Source organism: Rhipicephalus microplus, unplaced genomic scaffold, assembly GCF_043290135.1.
Source record: "Rhipicephalus microplus isolate Deutch F79 unplaced genomic scaffold, USDA_Rmic scaffold_274, whole genome shotgun sequence".
NCBI classification, from domain to species: Eukaryota; Metazoa; Arthropoda; class Arachnida; order Ixodida; family Ixodidae; genus Rhipicephalus; species Rhipicephalus microplus.
Genome location: NW_027464845.1, coordinates 151,769 through 167,946, shown reverse-complemented (window position 1 = coordinate 167,946; position 16,178 = coordinate 151,769). Strand labels below are relative to the sequence as shown.

Sequence of the window (16,178 nt, the reverse complement as noted above, 5' to 3'; positions counted from 1 at the left end):
TCTGCCATCTGAGTGGAAGCCATGCAATGAGCATTAAAAAAATACAAAAGCTATTCATTGTAGCGTTTTATTAGATGGCAGTAGGGAGCAACTTGTTTTTTATGCTTGAGGGTAAACATGATATAATGCAGTATAAAATGTTCCACTGTTCAATTAACTGAAGAAATTGTTTGCCAGCTTTTTTGCATACATTGGCTTTCTTGAAATACCAAACTAGTTTTTACTAGTTTCTCATAATCTGAACATGTGCAGGGGTGCAATAGCCAAAATAGAATTTGAAGCAGTTTTTGTAGCAGCAAAATGTTGCTTTTGGAGCACGAAAATCAAGATTCGGATTCAGAAGAGCTTGTGTAGGGGCTAGTTGCAACATAGGGGAAGATAAAGGCAGTGCCGCAAAGTTAGAGTGCCGACAGGAATGAGACACAAAAAGTGTATCTCTAACAATTGATTTAATGAAACAAAAACACCAAAAAGGGGAGGGCAAAGACTTGAAATTCAAAAGAGGGCGCTGTGGGCAAACTGCGAATAAGCAAACATGAATGCTAAGAGTAAAAAAAAAAATTGCATTTATCTCTTGGAAATTAACATTTAAAAAATGCCTTATCAAAATCAAGGTGAAACATGTGCAGCATTTAAAATTATCTTTGTTTTCCTAGAAATGCCACTTGCCTGTCTGTAAGTGCTGTGGACGGAAAGCTCATGCATGCGGTTAGCTTCTCCAGCAGCATACAAGATGTTTCTACAATTGTTCTTTTAATTTTGTCCTTGCTGTATACCAAAATAGTTGTCTCTGAAATTCGGGTTACACTTACAGGCAGAGCAGTGCTGAGCAAGATTTCCGTCGATTTAAATTCTACTGCATAAATTCTTGTGTTCCTGAAGCCTTTTGTTGAGGCACCTGCTCTTCTGTCCAATGTAGGGTGCCCGGCAGGACAGAGGGATTCTACAAACTTCTAACTTGCACTAAAAAAATTTCTTGACATGTTTGATGTTACATGTTGCACCTCTAGTGCCCTTCATTACTGCTCTGCATGTTACCTTTTCAATACACAACACTACCAATTTTTGGGGTGCTGGGAATATCACCTGCACATCGTACCAGGAAGACACTTTTTTTAATATATGTGCTATTGTGTGCATGTACGGTAACACAATAAAAGTGCCCACATGAAAGCACGCAACCCTTGGCAGCTGCAACAGGAGCCAGCTGTTCTGGCCGTCTTGGCGGCAAGGCACGTTGATGCAGACAGCACTACTGCATTGCCTTTGAGCAGTCTTGACCTGGTGTTTTGTCATTGAGTCTGCAGACAAGCCACCTGTCTAGGTGTGGATACAGGGCTTGACAAGCACCAAATGCCAGTGATATCAACAAGGGGTGGTGTCGCCAGTGCACGGACATGCTATAATGACATTTACGCCACATGAACTGCCTCCTGTTCACAGAGCACATACATAGTGTGTGCTTTGCTGGGGGATGTAGGGATGCTCTCGTTCCCTGATAGCGTTTACATGCCTTGTCAGCCAGCTCCCCCACAGTGGTGCTACCTGATAGTGAGGACACGTAGGGCCCAAAGGGATGAATGCCTCTTTTTTGTTCTTTGGAGCGCATTGCATGTCATAAGGAGCTCCACAGGCTCCTTTCCATTGACCCGAATACACCTCTATTTGTGATACATGACCCCAAACTGCATATGCTTGGCTTTCTTGCAGGGTTAAACTTTACTCGCTGCTTAACTGGGCATGGTGAGTCAAACATTGTCGATTCTACAGCGTGTTACACTGACATGCTATTATTTGTATAACTCCGCTAGCGGGCTTGCTGTGTAAAAGGTGCAAATAAATGCCTATTTCTTGGTTTGCACTGTGATGTACTGTGTCCTTTGTTCCTTAAGTGTGTGGAGATAGGTTTGCACGACGCTTAACCTACGAGGCGACCGGGCAGGGACGCGACGTTCTCCACTGCCGCAGCGAACAAAGACGCTGCAGCTGGGTTCGTCGACTCTCCAACACGGCGCAGAAAAGGCACTCGAGGCAGGTTGTCAACAAACACGGGTTTATTAACCCAAGATGCAGCACAGTGCGACAATCATGGGTTTGCGGGCCGTCAGGGTAACTCCCAAGACCGATCATGTACGCTTGCCAGTGGCGCTACGACTATTACACAAAGGGGCAGCAGTCGAGTGCACGAACGAGAAGCCGCCTGCCAGAGCAGCGCGTCAACCTCTCGTGCGGGCCTGAGAGCATCTGACGCGGGCAAGCCCGCGCCAGACAGAAGCGAGCTCAGGGGGAAGGGGGTTGTCACTGGCGGCCAATGAGGACAGGCGTTGCACAGTGACGTAAGCTAGCGCGGTGGCTTGTCCAGATATGCCCGGACGTGTGCCGCGCGCCGGGAAGCCGACACATGGCTCGCACCAGACAAAGAGGCCTGGCGCCACCACCGTGGTCGCCATACTGCCGATTAGCAGCGGTTCCCGGCGCTCGAGCCGCGTGGGGCCAACACACACGCTAGCTGGGGAACGAGGCGCCAAAGGGGACGGCACGCTCGATTCCCACATTCCCCCCTCCTAAAGACCGAGGCCAGCCTGTGAAAGAGGCTGTCCGAGGCCAAGTGGCAAGGTCAGCTCAGCCGCAAGGGGACTGGCAAACGGGGCAAAGTCCAAAAGGGTGATGTCGTCTTCCCGAAGATACGAGTCCATAGGTCGGCCATGGTCACACTTAACGTCCCACCAAAAGTTCCACCACCAGGGAGAGCCCACTGCAACGCGATATGCCCGTGCGCTTGCTCACTATCATACTGAAGGTAACCATGTGCTCGAAGAAAAGAAAGCGCTCACATGCGCATGACATAACTTCTTTTTCCTGTGCGAAATTCCCCTGCTTAGCTTCCAGCGTGCTTGTGGAGACGTAATAAGAGAGGAAGTGCCTACAGAGTGTGACAAACCTAACTCCACTCGTACTCAACAGATTCTAAACGCTTTTGTGGCAGTTGATTCGTGAGGCGTGCACCTCTAGCAGACGCTGCCTGCGTTGAACGGTTGTGAACGATAGGAGCCGTTGAATGGCTCCTATCGTTGCGTCTAGAAGTAGCTCTTGCGTAAGGTGTAGTTACGTCCAGCCGTAACGATAATCAGCTGCTAAGGTTACGTCCACCGTCTGCTTCACAATGCACACTTGAGTTTAATAATTATCCAAGGCGATTTCCTTAAAAAAAAATATTACGGCGCCCGGGAAGAACTAAAGAAAAAAAAAACGAAAAGAAAAAAAAGTGTAGCACAGCAGCGAGGTTCGAACCAACGTCCTCGCAGTTTCGAGCACGACGCATTACCCTCTGCGCCACTGGAGACGATCGGTTCAGCGAGCCTAACAGACTGCATTTGTGTTGTTGTCACGCTGGACGTAACTTTAATCTTACGTAAAGACGTAACTGCAATGGCTGCTGTCGTTACGTCTAGACGTAACGCTAGACACTCCCTTTTGTCTAATGGTGCACGCGCGTCAATCCCGGAGGTATAGTGAACTATGGGGTTCGCAAAGGAACGCAGATTTTATCCTTGAGAAGCGCGCAAGAAAACACAGGGACAAAGAAGAGATACACACCGGACAAGCGCTTTCTAACAACTAGTTTTATTGAAGAAAACTCAGACTTCTTATCCTAACAGAACTGCGTAAGGTACATGTACATATCACCGCACTTAGTAATACTCGTGAAAATGGCTAAACAATCACAAAAAAAGCAGAAATGCCCTTAGATTTTAATAATCAACGCTTATATACTTACGCTTTCCTGCCTTATGTAGGTTTTCTTCGGCATGTTTCCTGGAGGATGTCACCTTGAATGACACTCCTAGGCCGAGAAGGGCTCTTTCTAGGTGCTCCAGTTCTTGATCGGTCTTCACGTATCCACGCCAGTTGTGTTCGCCACTCTCAAAGTCCAGGAGATGCGATCGTACGATTGCTTCATCTGCCATAATCAAGCCGCCAACGAACTACGCAGCGTGGATGACGACCACGCGTAGTAGAGTAGAGTAGATCCTAGAAACTATAGGCACACAACCACGCTGGGGGATTCGCGAACCATGACAACAAAACAAGCCTTCCCTCTTTTTTTTTTTTATCACGTAACCTTAGCAACCTTAGAGTCGCTTAACAAGACGTAGTCACAATAAGACATAGCCAGTTGAAGCCGATCGCTTTAACCAATGACGTCATACGTGACGTTGCAACTTGGGTCACGTGACCCCGAGCTGTTGAGGTGCAAATAGACGCTCCCGTAACAGCTAGGCGTTTTTCATATGCGGCGCATAGGGGCTCGTCAGTCGAGAGTTGTTTAATGTCCCTCCATAATTTTCAAGGTAGCGACATCTGCCGCGCGCGCCACCTAGAAAGTTCCTGTAGCAGACGACGCCCAGCTTTAAGCACGGCATTCAGCTGTTGGAAAAATATCTGACATGCCAGGAAATAAAAGCTACTGATGCCTGACTGTGATGAAAGCCGAAATAAGGGCCCAAAATGTTAAAGCTGTGCCTTTATTTCAAATAAACATTGAAAAAGAGAGCGGAAAAAAATGTTTGATCGCCTAGATTCGGCATGTTTACATCTTGTTTATTCGCGTTCGTATTACATTGCGTTGTTCAACCTAAATTAGCTGCATATAATTAAAAAAACGAAGGCGCGTTGATTCGCTTTCATTTCACAAAATAGTCGAAGCCCTTCACGGAAAGAACAACGAGCCGGGACCGAAGACAACACGAGGCGAGTTTACCCGCGGCTGCCCATGGCGCCTGCCTTGGTCGCTGTATTGGCCATACCTTCGCGACTGCGTGCGCTTAATCCGATTGCTCTCCGCCTTTCTTGCTCGTAAGTGTGCTGTGTACATATAGCGGTCACTTCGGTCGAACAATGCATCTGACAGCCATACGAAGTGAAAAAATTTCGACATGGCGTTGCTGAAACGCGATCCTCGCTGAAAGTAAACATCCTGCGCACGTGTGTGGAAGCTAAAATTTGGTGGAAACGCTTGCGCTAACAGTTTTCTTCTCACTGCGTGCGGCGATTTCCCGACCACTTGAGTGTCTTTTGCTATTCTGTGCTACAGGTCAACGCAAGCGCCACGACATTCCAAAGCGGCGTGTCATCGCCGATCGTCGAATTTGTTCGTGTTGCAAATGCGACCTACCTGCGCGGAACACCATGGTGTAGTTAAATTTCTTCGACAAGGCTTCTTGTGTGCGCGTGTGTGAATGCGGTTGTATTCCTGATATTGTAACGGTAGGATGAGAACGACGAAGAAGACAAAGAGAAAGACGATGTTGTCAGATCTGTGAGCCAACTGGGCGCCATCTTGTCCACCACCGAGTTTATTCCTCGTTTTATAAAGTAAAGTTATTCTTCCGTAACATCATTGGTGGGAGGTGCGGGGTACTCACTTCACGCAAAACGGAGCTTCGTAGCGGGCGCCTAGTGGTCTCCCCCATGGCGACTGCAGTCAACAATGCCGACCCTTCCCCGACTACCGTGCCTTCTCCAACTACGTCCGTGCTTTCTCCAACTGGACCGTCAACCCTCATCTTGGAGCCCCCGAGAGATCCAGGTACCTTTTCTGGCACTGATGGCATTGACGTAGAAGCCTGGCTGAAGTCATACGAACGAGTGGGTGTACGTATGCGATGGGATCCAACGCTCATGCTGGCCAACGTGATTTTTTATCTCAGAGGTACCGCAAAGGTCTGGTACGAGACGCACGAGGAAGAACTGACTAGCTGGGAGTTATGCAAGCAAAAGCTCCGGGAGCTATTTGGCAGGCCTGTGGGAAGTCAACGCGCCGCCCAAAACGAGCTCGCACGTCGAGTTCAGACGTGCACCGAATCATACCTCACGTACATTCAGGACGTGCTCGCTTTGTGCCGCAAGGTAGACTCGCAGATGTCCGAAGCCGATAAGGTTGGCCATATTATTAAGGGCATAGCAGATGACGCCTTTCACCTTCTTGTGTTCAAGAATTCATCTACGGTCCACGACATTATTTCTGAATGCCGGCGCTTTGAAGAAGCGAAGAGCCGCCGTGTTCTCCACCAGTTTGCCCGGCTTCCAAACACGGCTGCAACATCCACATGCGAAGACCCTCGCCTGCCTTCTACGGAAAGTCCCGGTGACGTTGTCCGTATTGTCCGTCGGGAAATAGAAGCCGCAGCTCCACTCGTGTCAGCCTCCCCCAACTCCGAAAGCTATCACGCCACCGTCTCTCTCATACAGACCGTCGTGAGGCAAGAACTGGCCAACGCCGGCTTAAACGTCTGCTCCATTCATCGTCCAGACTACGCCACACCAAATCCACCCGTGACTGTTCCGCCCAACCGACGTTTTTCTGCCAGCCCACATTATCGCGACCCGGCGGTATGGCGCACCCCAGACGACCGGCCGATATGCTTCAATTGCGGTCGTATAGGCCACATTTCGCGTCACTGCCGTGCTTGGTCCAGCTCTGCTCCGTGGCCTCACCCTCCGCCCCATCGCCCACCTGTCTGGAATTCACGCTCATCACCGAAAACAGAGCCGCTAACGCCTGAGAATTCCTCGCGCCCCCGATCCAGCCGCTCCCCTTCGCCACAACGCCGTTTCTCCCGCTCGCCCCCATCTCGCCGATCGCCGTCCCCAAGCTCGTTCCGGCGTTCACCTCCGGAAAACTGACGGGAGCAGCTCTTGGAGGTGATGCTGCAATACCGACCCGATGCCAAAATCCTCTACTGACCTTGCCCGCACATCAGAACCTTATCAATGTTGACGTCGACGGTGTACCTACTACAGCCCTCATTGACACTGGCGCACACGTGTCTATCATGAACGCTGACCTTAGAGCACGGCTGAAGAAAGTCCTTACTCCTGGCCCAACTCCTGTGGTCCGAACGGCCGATGGTGGAAAAGTCGCCGTAATTGGTGTGTGCTCAGCTCGCGTCAGCGTCGCCGGACACCACACATCAGTTCTGTTTTATGTTTTAGAACACTGCCCTAATGACATAATTTTGGGCCAAGACTTTTTGTCTGAACATTCGGCCTTGATAGACTGCTCTGCCGGTATAGTGCAACTCGCTCTACCTAATGTTGTTGATCCTCCAAGTTGCCCTCCAAGTCGGCTTTGTTCTACAGAACACCTGCGTCTCCCTCAACGAACAGTAGCTTACATAGGCGTCTCCCCTGTTCCACCTGTCCCAGACGGTGTTTATATTGTGTCCCCCAATGTTGACGTCCTGCTTTCGCACAACGTTGCGTTTCCTCACACCGTCATCACTATTACGGCCAATGCATCCTGCCTACCCTTAGTGAATTTTTCACTATGTACACAAGTCCTCCCTCGTGGTATATCTCTAGCCGAGATCGTGCCGGCGGCAGAGTGCCATATTTGCACTCTAAGTTATGACAGCATCCCGAGTGCCGAAAAAACTTCGTCTACTCCTCCATCAGACCAAAGTGTGTTAACCAAGATGATTGCCCCCGACTTGCCGAAAGAACAAGCTAACGACCTGCGTTCCCTGCTTGCATCTTTTTGGGACATCTTCGACCTTGGCGACCGCCCACTCGGCCAGACGTCCATTGTTAAGCACCGGATTGATACAGGCGATACGAGTCCCATCCATCGGAGACCCTACCGTGTTTCCCATGCAGAGCGGCGCATCATCCAACAGGAGGTCGACAAAATGCTTTCTCGGAATATCATCGAGCCTTCATGCAGTCCCTGGGCGTCCCCTGTTGTACTTGTAAAGAAGAAGGACAACAGCTGGAGATTTTGCGTCGATTATCGCCATTTAAACAAAATAACGAAGAAGGACGTCTACCCTTTACCACGCATAGACGATGCCCTGGATTGCCTTCACGGCGCAAAATATTTTTCCTCCATTGACCTCCGCTCTGGGTACTGGCAGATTGCCGTTGATGACATGGACCGTGAGAAGACGGCGTTTATCACTCCCGACGGCCTTTACGAGTTTAAAGTGATGCCATTCGGTTTATGTAATGCGCCCGCCACATTCGAACGTATGATGGACGCTCTGTTGCACGGCTTCAAGTGGTCCATCTGCCTGTGCTACCTGGACGACGTTATCGTTTTTTCGCCTTCTTTTGCGACGCACCTTGAAAGGCTATCGAAAATCTTATCTGTCTTTCGTAAGGCGGGCCTGCAACTCAATTCGGCAAAGTGCCACTTCGGCCGTCGTGAAATTTCTGTCCTCGGACACCTCGTTGATTCCGTGGGGGTTCGCCCTGATCAAGATAAAATACGCGCAGTAAGAGATTTCCCTGTACCAACCTGTACCAAAGACGTTCGCAGTTTCGTTGGCCTCTGTTCTTACTTCCGCCGCTTTGTTAAAAACTTCGCCGACGTAGCACGCCCTCTCACTCAACTTCTCAAAAAAGACGCTGGCTTTATCTGGGGCCCTGAGCAAGCAGATGCGTTTCAAAATCTAGTGTGTCTGCTTACGTCTCCGCCTATCCTCGCCCACTTTGATATTTCATCTCCAACAGAAGTTCGTACAGACGCAAGTGGCTATGGCATCGGTGCAGTCCTCGCCCAGAAACAACAAGGACGAGACCGTGTTGTTGCTTATGCCAGCCGCCTTCTTTCGCCTGCTGAAAGAAAATATTCAATAACCGAACGGGAATGTTTGGCACTTGTCTGGGCAGTCGGTAAATTTCGTCCCTATTTGTACGGCCGGCCATTCACAGTAATCACAGATCACCACGCCTTGTGTTGGCTTTCGTCCCTTAAAGACCCTTCAGGCCGTCTTGGCCGTTGGGCGCTGCGCCTTCAAGAATTTGATTACTCAGTCCTGTATAAAACCGGCCGCCTGCATCAAGATGCGGACTGCTTGTCCCGGTATCCTGTCGACCCTCCAGACGGCGACTCCTCTAAAACCACCCTTCCTATCGACGTTTTCTCTCTATCCGCGTTTCATGACATTGGAATCGAGCAGCGACGAGATACTTTCTTGGACGGTATTATCCGAAGGCTCACATCGGTGAGGCCCGACCCTTCCCTTCGAATGTTTGAAATACATGATGGTGTATTGTACCGTTGCAATATGCGTCCTGACGGCCCCGAAAGACTACTCGTCGTTCCCATTCAATTGCGTCACACTGTTCTCGCCCAGCTTCATGATGCACCTACAGCGGGTCACCTCGGCGTGTCACGGACCTACGACAGAGTTCGCCGGCGCTTCTTCTGGCCTGGCATGTACCGCGACGTCTGCCGTTATATTGCAGCCTGCGACCCTTGTCAACGACGGAAAAAACCAAATGCCCCTCCGGCCGGACGTCTTCAGCCACTGCACATCCCACAAGACCCATTCTACCGTGTTGGCGTGGACCTGCTTGGCCCTTTTCCTACGTCAGCTGCGGGTAATCGGTGGATTGCAGTAGCAACCGATTATGCTACCCGATACGCGATCACACGGGCCCTTCCAACCAGCTGTGCAACTGACGTGGCCGATTTCCTTTTGGAGGACGTCATCTTACATCATGGCGCCCCTCGACAACTCCTTACCGACCGAGGCAGCTACTTCCTTTCCAAAGTGGTTGATGACCTCCTCCGCTCCTGCGCCACTAAACACAAGCTCTCGACTGCTTACCATCCACAAACAAATGGTCTAACGGAGCGCCTCAATCGCACTCTCACCGACATGCTCTCCATGTATGTCTCCGCCGATCACCGCGACTGGGACACTACGTTACCGTTTGTAACATTCGCGTACAATTCTTCCAGACACGACACCGCTGGGTTCTCTCCTTTTTTTCTGTTGTTCGGCCGTGACCCTGCGCTACCTTTCGACACCCTCCTGCCGGCCGGACTAAATGACAAGTCTCAGTACGCTCGTGATGCAATAATGAAGGCCCAAGCGGCACGCCAAGTTGCTCGACGACGCTTACTCGACTCCCAGGACAATCAGAAGAGCGTATACGACGCCCGCCATCGTGACGTCCACTTCACACCCGGAGATCTCGTTCTGTTATGGTTCCCCTCGCGCCGCGTTGGACTTTCGGAGAAGTTACTCCCACGCTATTCAGGTCCCTACCGTATCTTACGCCAAGTAACTGACGTCACATACGAAATCACCCCTACGGACCCCGCCATCCTTCACCCTCACACTGACGTAGTGCATGTTACGCGACTCAAACCGTATTACTCCAGTGCCTCCTGATTAGCACCGGGTCGGTGCTCCAGCCGCCGGGGAAATCATGTAACGGTAGGATGAGAACGACGAAGAAGACAAAGAGAAAGACGATGTTGTCAGATCTGTGAGCCAACTGGGCGCCATCTTGTCCACCACCGAGTTTATTCCTCGTTTTATAAAGTAAAGTTATTCTCCCGTAACAATATGAGCAACGTCGGTACGTAACCTTGAATCACCGCGTGGATTTTTAATAGTGTGTTTATGCTTTTTCGATTTGCCTTTGTGCCTCCCTGAAGCGCACAAGCTTCTCAAGAATTAAAGATCCTTAAGTGAAACGCCCGCGAATTGGCCTAGCTATTGTTGCACTTTATTTTGCTGACGATTTTATATCGCTTCTGATGTTTTTCCTATGTTAGTTCGCAGCTTGGTGCTTTTCATCAGTGAAATAGCATTGCTGCTTACCGAGACATTTCGTTTAGTATCCGAGTGTGAGGGTAACCTAAGAGTAACAGAGAAGACAATAATGTACTTTATGATATAGTTTTATTATTTGGTGGCCAGTAGCTGTGGATATGGGGTATTTATTTATTTATTTAAGAAGATACTGCCTGTCAGAATGCCATACTTTAGGCAGTGGTGAGCGATACATATAGGAAATATACGGTGATGGCCAGTGGCTATAGGAGGGTTGCACTGGGGCGTGGCCCACGAGATGGCGCCAGCGTCGAAGAGGCAGCGCATCCATCTTTGTGGTCTCCCTCCCTGCCGCCGCGGGCAAGCAGTCGCAGAACGTACACTAGTACGAGTTACACTCACGACTGCGCGCCTGTGCAAGATTCCTGTGCTCATAATGGTGAACTGTGCCTTATTTGGTTGCTACAATCACTCGAGTGAGAAGGCTGGTCATGAGAATGCGTCTGAGGTCGGCTTTTTTTTTTCTTCCATACCTAGAATGATCGTGAACCTATTGAAATGGTTTGGATGGTTCAGCCACACAATATACCACGTGTGCGTTAAACATTTAATTTCCGATAAGTGTTCAGAACCTATGCAACATCTTAGAGGTTCGCGTTTGTGGTGGAAAACTTGGGTTTTCGCGACGTGCTATGGAGCTTTGTTTACGCAGCAGGAGACGAGCGTGCGCACTACGACCGCGATCGCTGCTTATCTGCGGTATCATTCAGGTAGGTGCTACGTGTTACTGATTTATCTGTGTTAGTAAACAGTCAGCGACGCAGTGCGTTCTCGTTTACCCATGCTTTAAAGAGCTGAGCACATTAACGTCGATCAGTTACAATCGAGACTATGTGATTTCTGGGTGCGCAACTGCCCGACGCGCGTCATTGGACCCCGCAGCAAAGAGCATTTTTGATCGCAAGCGGCTTGGGCTCAACCATGAACAAACTATGACAATTGTATCACCTCACATGCTCTTGCAAATGGTGAAGCCCTTCCACACAAAGAATTCGGGAAACGACATCACCGCGGTGAAAAAAAAAAAGAATTATTCGTCCGAGCACTGAGCAAGGAAAAGCAGTCACGTTTTCGACGACACGGCGGCCGTCTCCGAGGTCTCTAACTCGATGCTGTTGGACCCATCCGCTAGCGACATAGTTTTAGGTGTCCATCAATTTACAGGCTTTAAGCTCGTCCCTTGTTGCAAAGCTTGTGCCGCCAACAAGGTGGTCCTTAATGTCCGTGAGCTTGATGCGGGAATAACACTTCAAATCCCACACAGCTTCATCGCTGCTGAAGTCGAACGGGTCGATATCCGCTGCAAATGTGAACCTTATGTTCATAGCGAAGTTTCGCCGGACTTCGGAAGTCACGCGCTTAAGCACTCAGTCGAATTTCACCACGTTGGTACCGTACGTACAGCATGCACACAACCTCTCACTGCCGCTCACCGCTTCAAAAAGGGCGCGCTTAGACCATTGACATGGCGGTAGAGGCAAACGCCGCTAGCGCAAGCGGATGACGTCACGTGCAACCCTCCTATATGGTATTTATTTATTTATTTAAGAATATACAGTTAGTCCGAATGCCATACTTTAGGCAAGGGTCAGCGATACAGTGGGAAAAACACAATTCAGGAAATACAGTGATGGCCAGTAGCAATGGCTATGTGGTATTTCTTTATTTATTTTAGAACATACAGCCAGTACGAATGCCATACTTTAGGCAGGATCAGCAATACAACGGGAATGACACAATACAAGAAATAGACAATGCGTACAGAACAATATGAAATATAGAAGAGATCATAATGTAGGAACAAGAGTATTATTTGTTTAAAACGAAAGCGTGAATGATACACAAACTTAGACAAATTTTCATAATACCACACAATTATCACTACATGAGCAGTACAGTAACAGCAACTACCACCTATTTACCATAACGGCTTGACATATACACATTCCGCCTTGCAGGAGCTGAACAAAGTTTTTCATCCATCCATCCATATACACATGCAGCACAAAAATATAATGACACTAAGTTGTACAACTCCGTAAGGTTATGCTTGCAGACAAAAGCTGCGGCACAGGCCACCCACAATGCAAAGTACAGAGTAATGCAGGTACTTACTAGTGTATTTAATTACACATTCAATGCATGAAATACGCTCAGGATGTGCTTCCAAGTGAACAAAAGGACATGACACGAAGCTGGCACTGAACAGTAAGGGTAGCTTAAATAACTATTAAAATGCAAAAACAAAGAATAGCCACACTTACAATAGTACAAGAGACATCATACATTTTACACAAACTTTTCTACCAGCAGGGTGTCTAGCAAATTATTATTTTAAGATTCCCTGACTTCTCCAGGTTTTCCCTGACAATTTCAAGTGAAATTTCCTGACCTCTGCATAGGCGGCAATACATGTAAGATCATTAGTGCAGACGACAAAACATTGTTTTATTTATAGGGCAAACATAAATAATTCACCGCAAATTATAGTCGCTGACTAGAGTATTATTGCACAAAGTCTATGCAAACACACATCGGCTTCTGCTGTGTGTGTCAGCCACTGCACAAGAGTTCTTGAAGCACTCATCTGTTACTTCTTAAGAGCATCTATTTTTTCTTGCAGGAGACTAGCTTCCGTCAGCGAGTCACTAAGCAGCCTTCGCTTCTTTTCTTCCAGTTCTTTGACAAGAGCCACTCTTTTCTTGTTCTTCTGAACACCTGACTCCACTCATCTTTCTGCCTTCTTTTTCTGCAGTTCCTCTCTGAAGACGCTGTAGGAATTCCGAACCATCTGCAGCATCTTGTCAGTAATTAGAACTTTTTCCACGCCGCCTGCCGCCAACACCGCATCATGCACCAGTCGTTGTGCTATCAGCGAGTCTTCTTTCAAGTTTTCGACGAGGCATTCTTTGTTGACCGAGAAGCCTCTTTCTACGGCAGTGTTGCCGTGAGACAAACAGAGGATGATCTTGATAAAAGACAGCAGCTCTTTGTGATCATGTGAGCAGAGATCTGGCCACAGAACGTCCAGTCTCTGCTCTTTCCTGTCAAAATTTTTCAATTTTTCTTGGTTGAGAGTCGATGAACAGACCTCTATGTAAGAACGATGGGCCCGCTCTGCTTGCAGACCAGTGATCCACTGCTGCTCTGACTAAGCACTTCAAGTGCCAGGGTCAATAGTTTTGGGCCAGCCTCTGGAGACAATGCAAATGTGGGGTCCAAACAGCTGGCACCCCTTTTTAGCTTGTACTTCAATGGTGACCTCTCCGCCACCTTCTGACAGCACGCTTTAACAAAGGAAATACAGTCTTTCTTGAATTGGTGCAAAGTAAGCTATGGCATTTTGGGCACCTTGCGGAGCTCATTCTTCGCAGCCAACCCAATGTCGAAGGTAGGTACGGGTATACAGTTCTCAAGCTTCTCTAAGTAAATCTTGAGCAACTTCGCGGGTGTGTCTGCAGCAACAAGCACTTCCTTCTTGACAATCCTTGCAAGCAGTGACCGCAGTATATTGTGCAGTGCAGTTGAAAGAAAGGGCACCATTGGATTGTCAGTTTGAAATTCTGCGAAAAATGGCTCCAGTTCCTCACAAATTAACAGCATGAAGGCCAGTTTTACTGGCAACAGCTGATCCCTCACTGCGTTCGCAACAGCACTGTAGCTAGAGCATCTAGGCTGCTTCTTTGCCTTCACAGAGCCCTCCACAAACTTTATCAGGTTAGGAAGAAGTTCTAACGCCCTGGTGATTACCTTCCCATTTTCGAGCCACCTGACAGCACAGAATTTGAGGGAAAATAGTGCACTTCCTGTAAAGGTGACGTAGTCAGCACGACGTGCAGGCACACATTTGAACAAGTTGTAGCTGCTGCGAAGAAAGCCTATCACATCCCAGCCAGTTGCAGCATGACCTGCCTTGTATGCTCCATTCATTACGTGCAGCCTGCAACTTCCAATATCTAGGATATTGTGACTCTCATCCAACTCCTTGAGTTCCTCCTTCAGTGACCTCAGGAACTTCATGTTCACATTCGGCCCATCCATTGAAACTTGTAGTATCTTGGCTTGCTTGAGCTCTTCTGTGGCCTTCCTGAATGCAGATGCCAGGTCCTCCGCACACGTGTGCCCCAAGAAGCATGAAGTTAGGTACTGCGTTTTCACAGTACCATCAGTAGTGTCATCCCAATATCGGACGAGCACATCCATCTGTTGCTTCTGGGTCACTGTTCAGCGACTCGTCAAATGAAACAACTAAGAACGGCACACCGGCAAGGCTTGATAGAAGATTCTTACGAAAGTAAGGTGCAATACCGTGGCAAATCGTATACCCTACCTTGTCCTTCCCTAGATGAAGTTTTTCAGTGACTTCACATCCTGGAAACATGAGAGGGAAGAGCGAGGCCGACGCCGCTGTTGACCGAAAAGATCCGTGAGTCGCTACCGCGTTTAAGCACCACATTATTTCGGCCTTTGTCACAGCGCTCTTTAGAAGAAAGCCGCTCATCAATGTCTTCGCACTTGTGGTGGGGGCAGGCTCCTCGGGCGCAACTGTCCGGTCTTCGCTACATTTGGCCGAAGCGTTCGTCGCTGGCGTAAAAAAGGACAACATACCAGTTTGCGAGGCGCTCGACCGACACTTCAAACCAGCAAGATGCTTCTTGCTGGACGCGTGACTGGAAAGTGCAGTTCCTCCCATGTTGCTTAAAGAAAACGTTTTGCAGCACAGTGTGCAATGAGCACTGTGAGGATCACTCTGCACGGGCTTAATCCAGCTTGCATATTCCGAAATGTTCTGGTTCGTCCAGTCCGAATTAACCCCTTAAGGGCTCATTAAACAAATATATTATGCACCAATATGGCCAAATTTTTTAATGATGTGATATGCTTCAGAAACGTGTTCAAAACACAAAAATATTTGCGAAAATTGTTTATAGTCGATAATCATGTTTAATTGGTCATTCTTTACCCCATATAATACCCTATATTTGGGGCATTTCTGGTGTATTCACAAATTAATTTCTGCAACTCCAGAAAGCACGGGTCGGGTTTGAATTGCCTTGCAGAAAACAAACAATTTCTTGATAGTTCACTTGAAGCTAGTTGAGGCTACCATCCGGGTGGTAGCGTTCAAAGCACGGCACTGCGCAGAGAGCCTTCTCGCACCACCTGCACCAGGTCCTGGTTTCCTTGCGGATGTTCTTGCCATTTACATCTCGCTTCATGTAGCAGACTACGCAGCGGCATGTCGGTTCTTGCTTCTTCTCTGTTAGTGGTATGTGCGATGGAAAGTGGCGCTCACCAAACTGTTTTGCGTTCAGGGGGCGCCCTGGCCGTCCTTTCTTCTTGGTGCCGGTGTTGGGAGAGTACTTCGTGATGATCTCATCAATAAGCCTTAGCCTATACTTCAGATGAGATGCTCGGCCTCCTCCTTTCTGGTACAGAACGAATGAACTGTAGGTCGCCTCATCCAAGAGGTGTTGGAAGATCTTCTTGTAGGAGATCTTTTTTCGTTTCCGTGGCACTGAGTAGCTCGCCAGCATGTGATCT

The 16,178-nt window shown here is 48.7% G+C and overlaps 1 long non-coding RNA gene and 1 pseudogene across 1 annotated transcript in view; one reads left to right on the top strand and one right to left on the bottom strand.

Annotated features, from left to right (window-relative positions):
* Positions 1-16,178, top strand: part of LOC142793090 (uncharacterized) — an 87,980-nt gene that overhangs the window by 9,867 nt on the left and 61,935 nt on the right. The gene's annotated exons all lie outside the window — the stretch shown is intronic.
* Positions 13,968-15,327, bottom strand: LOC142793089 (uncharacterized; annotated as a pseudogene).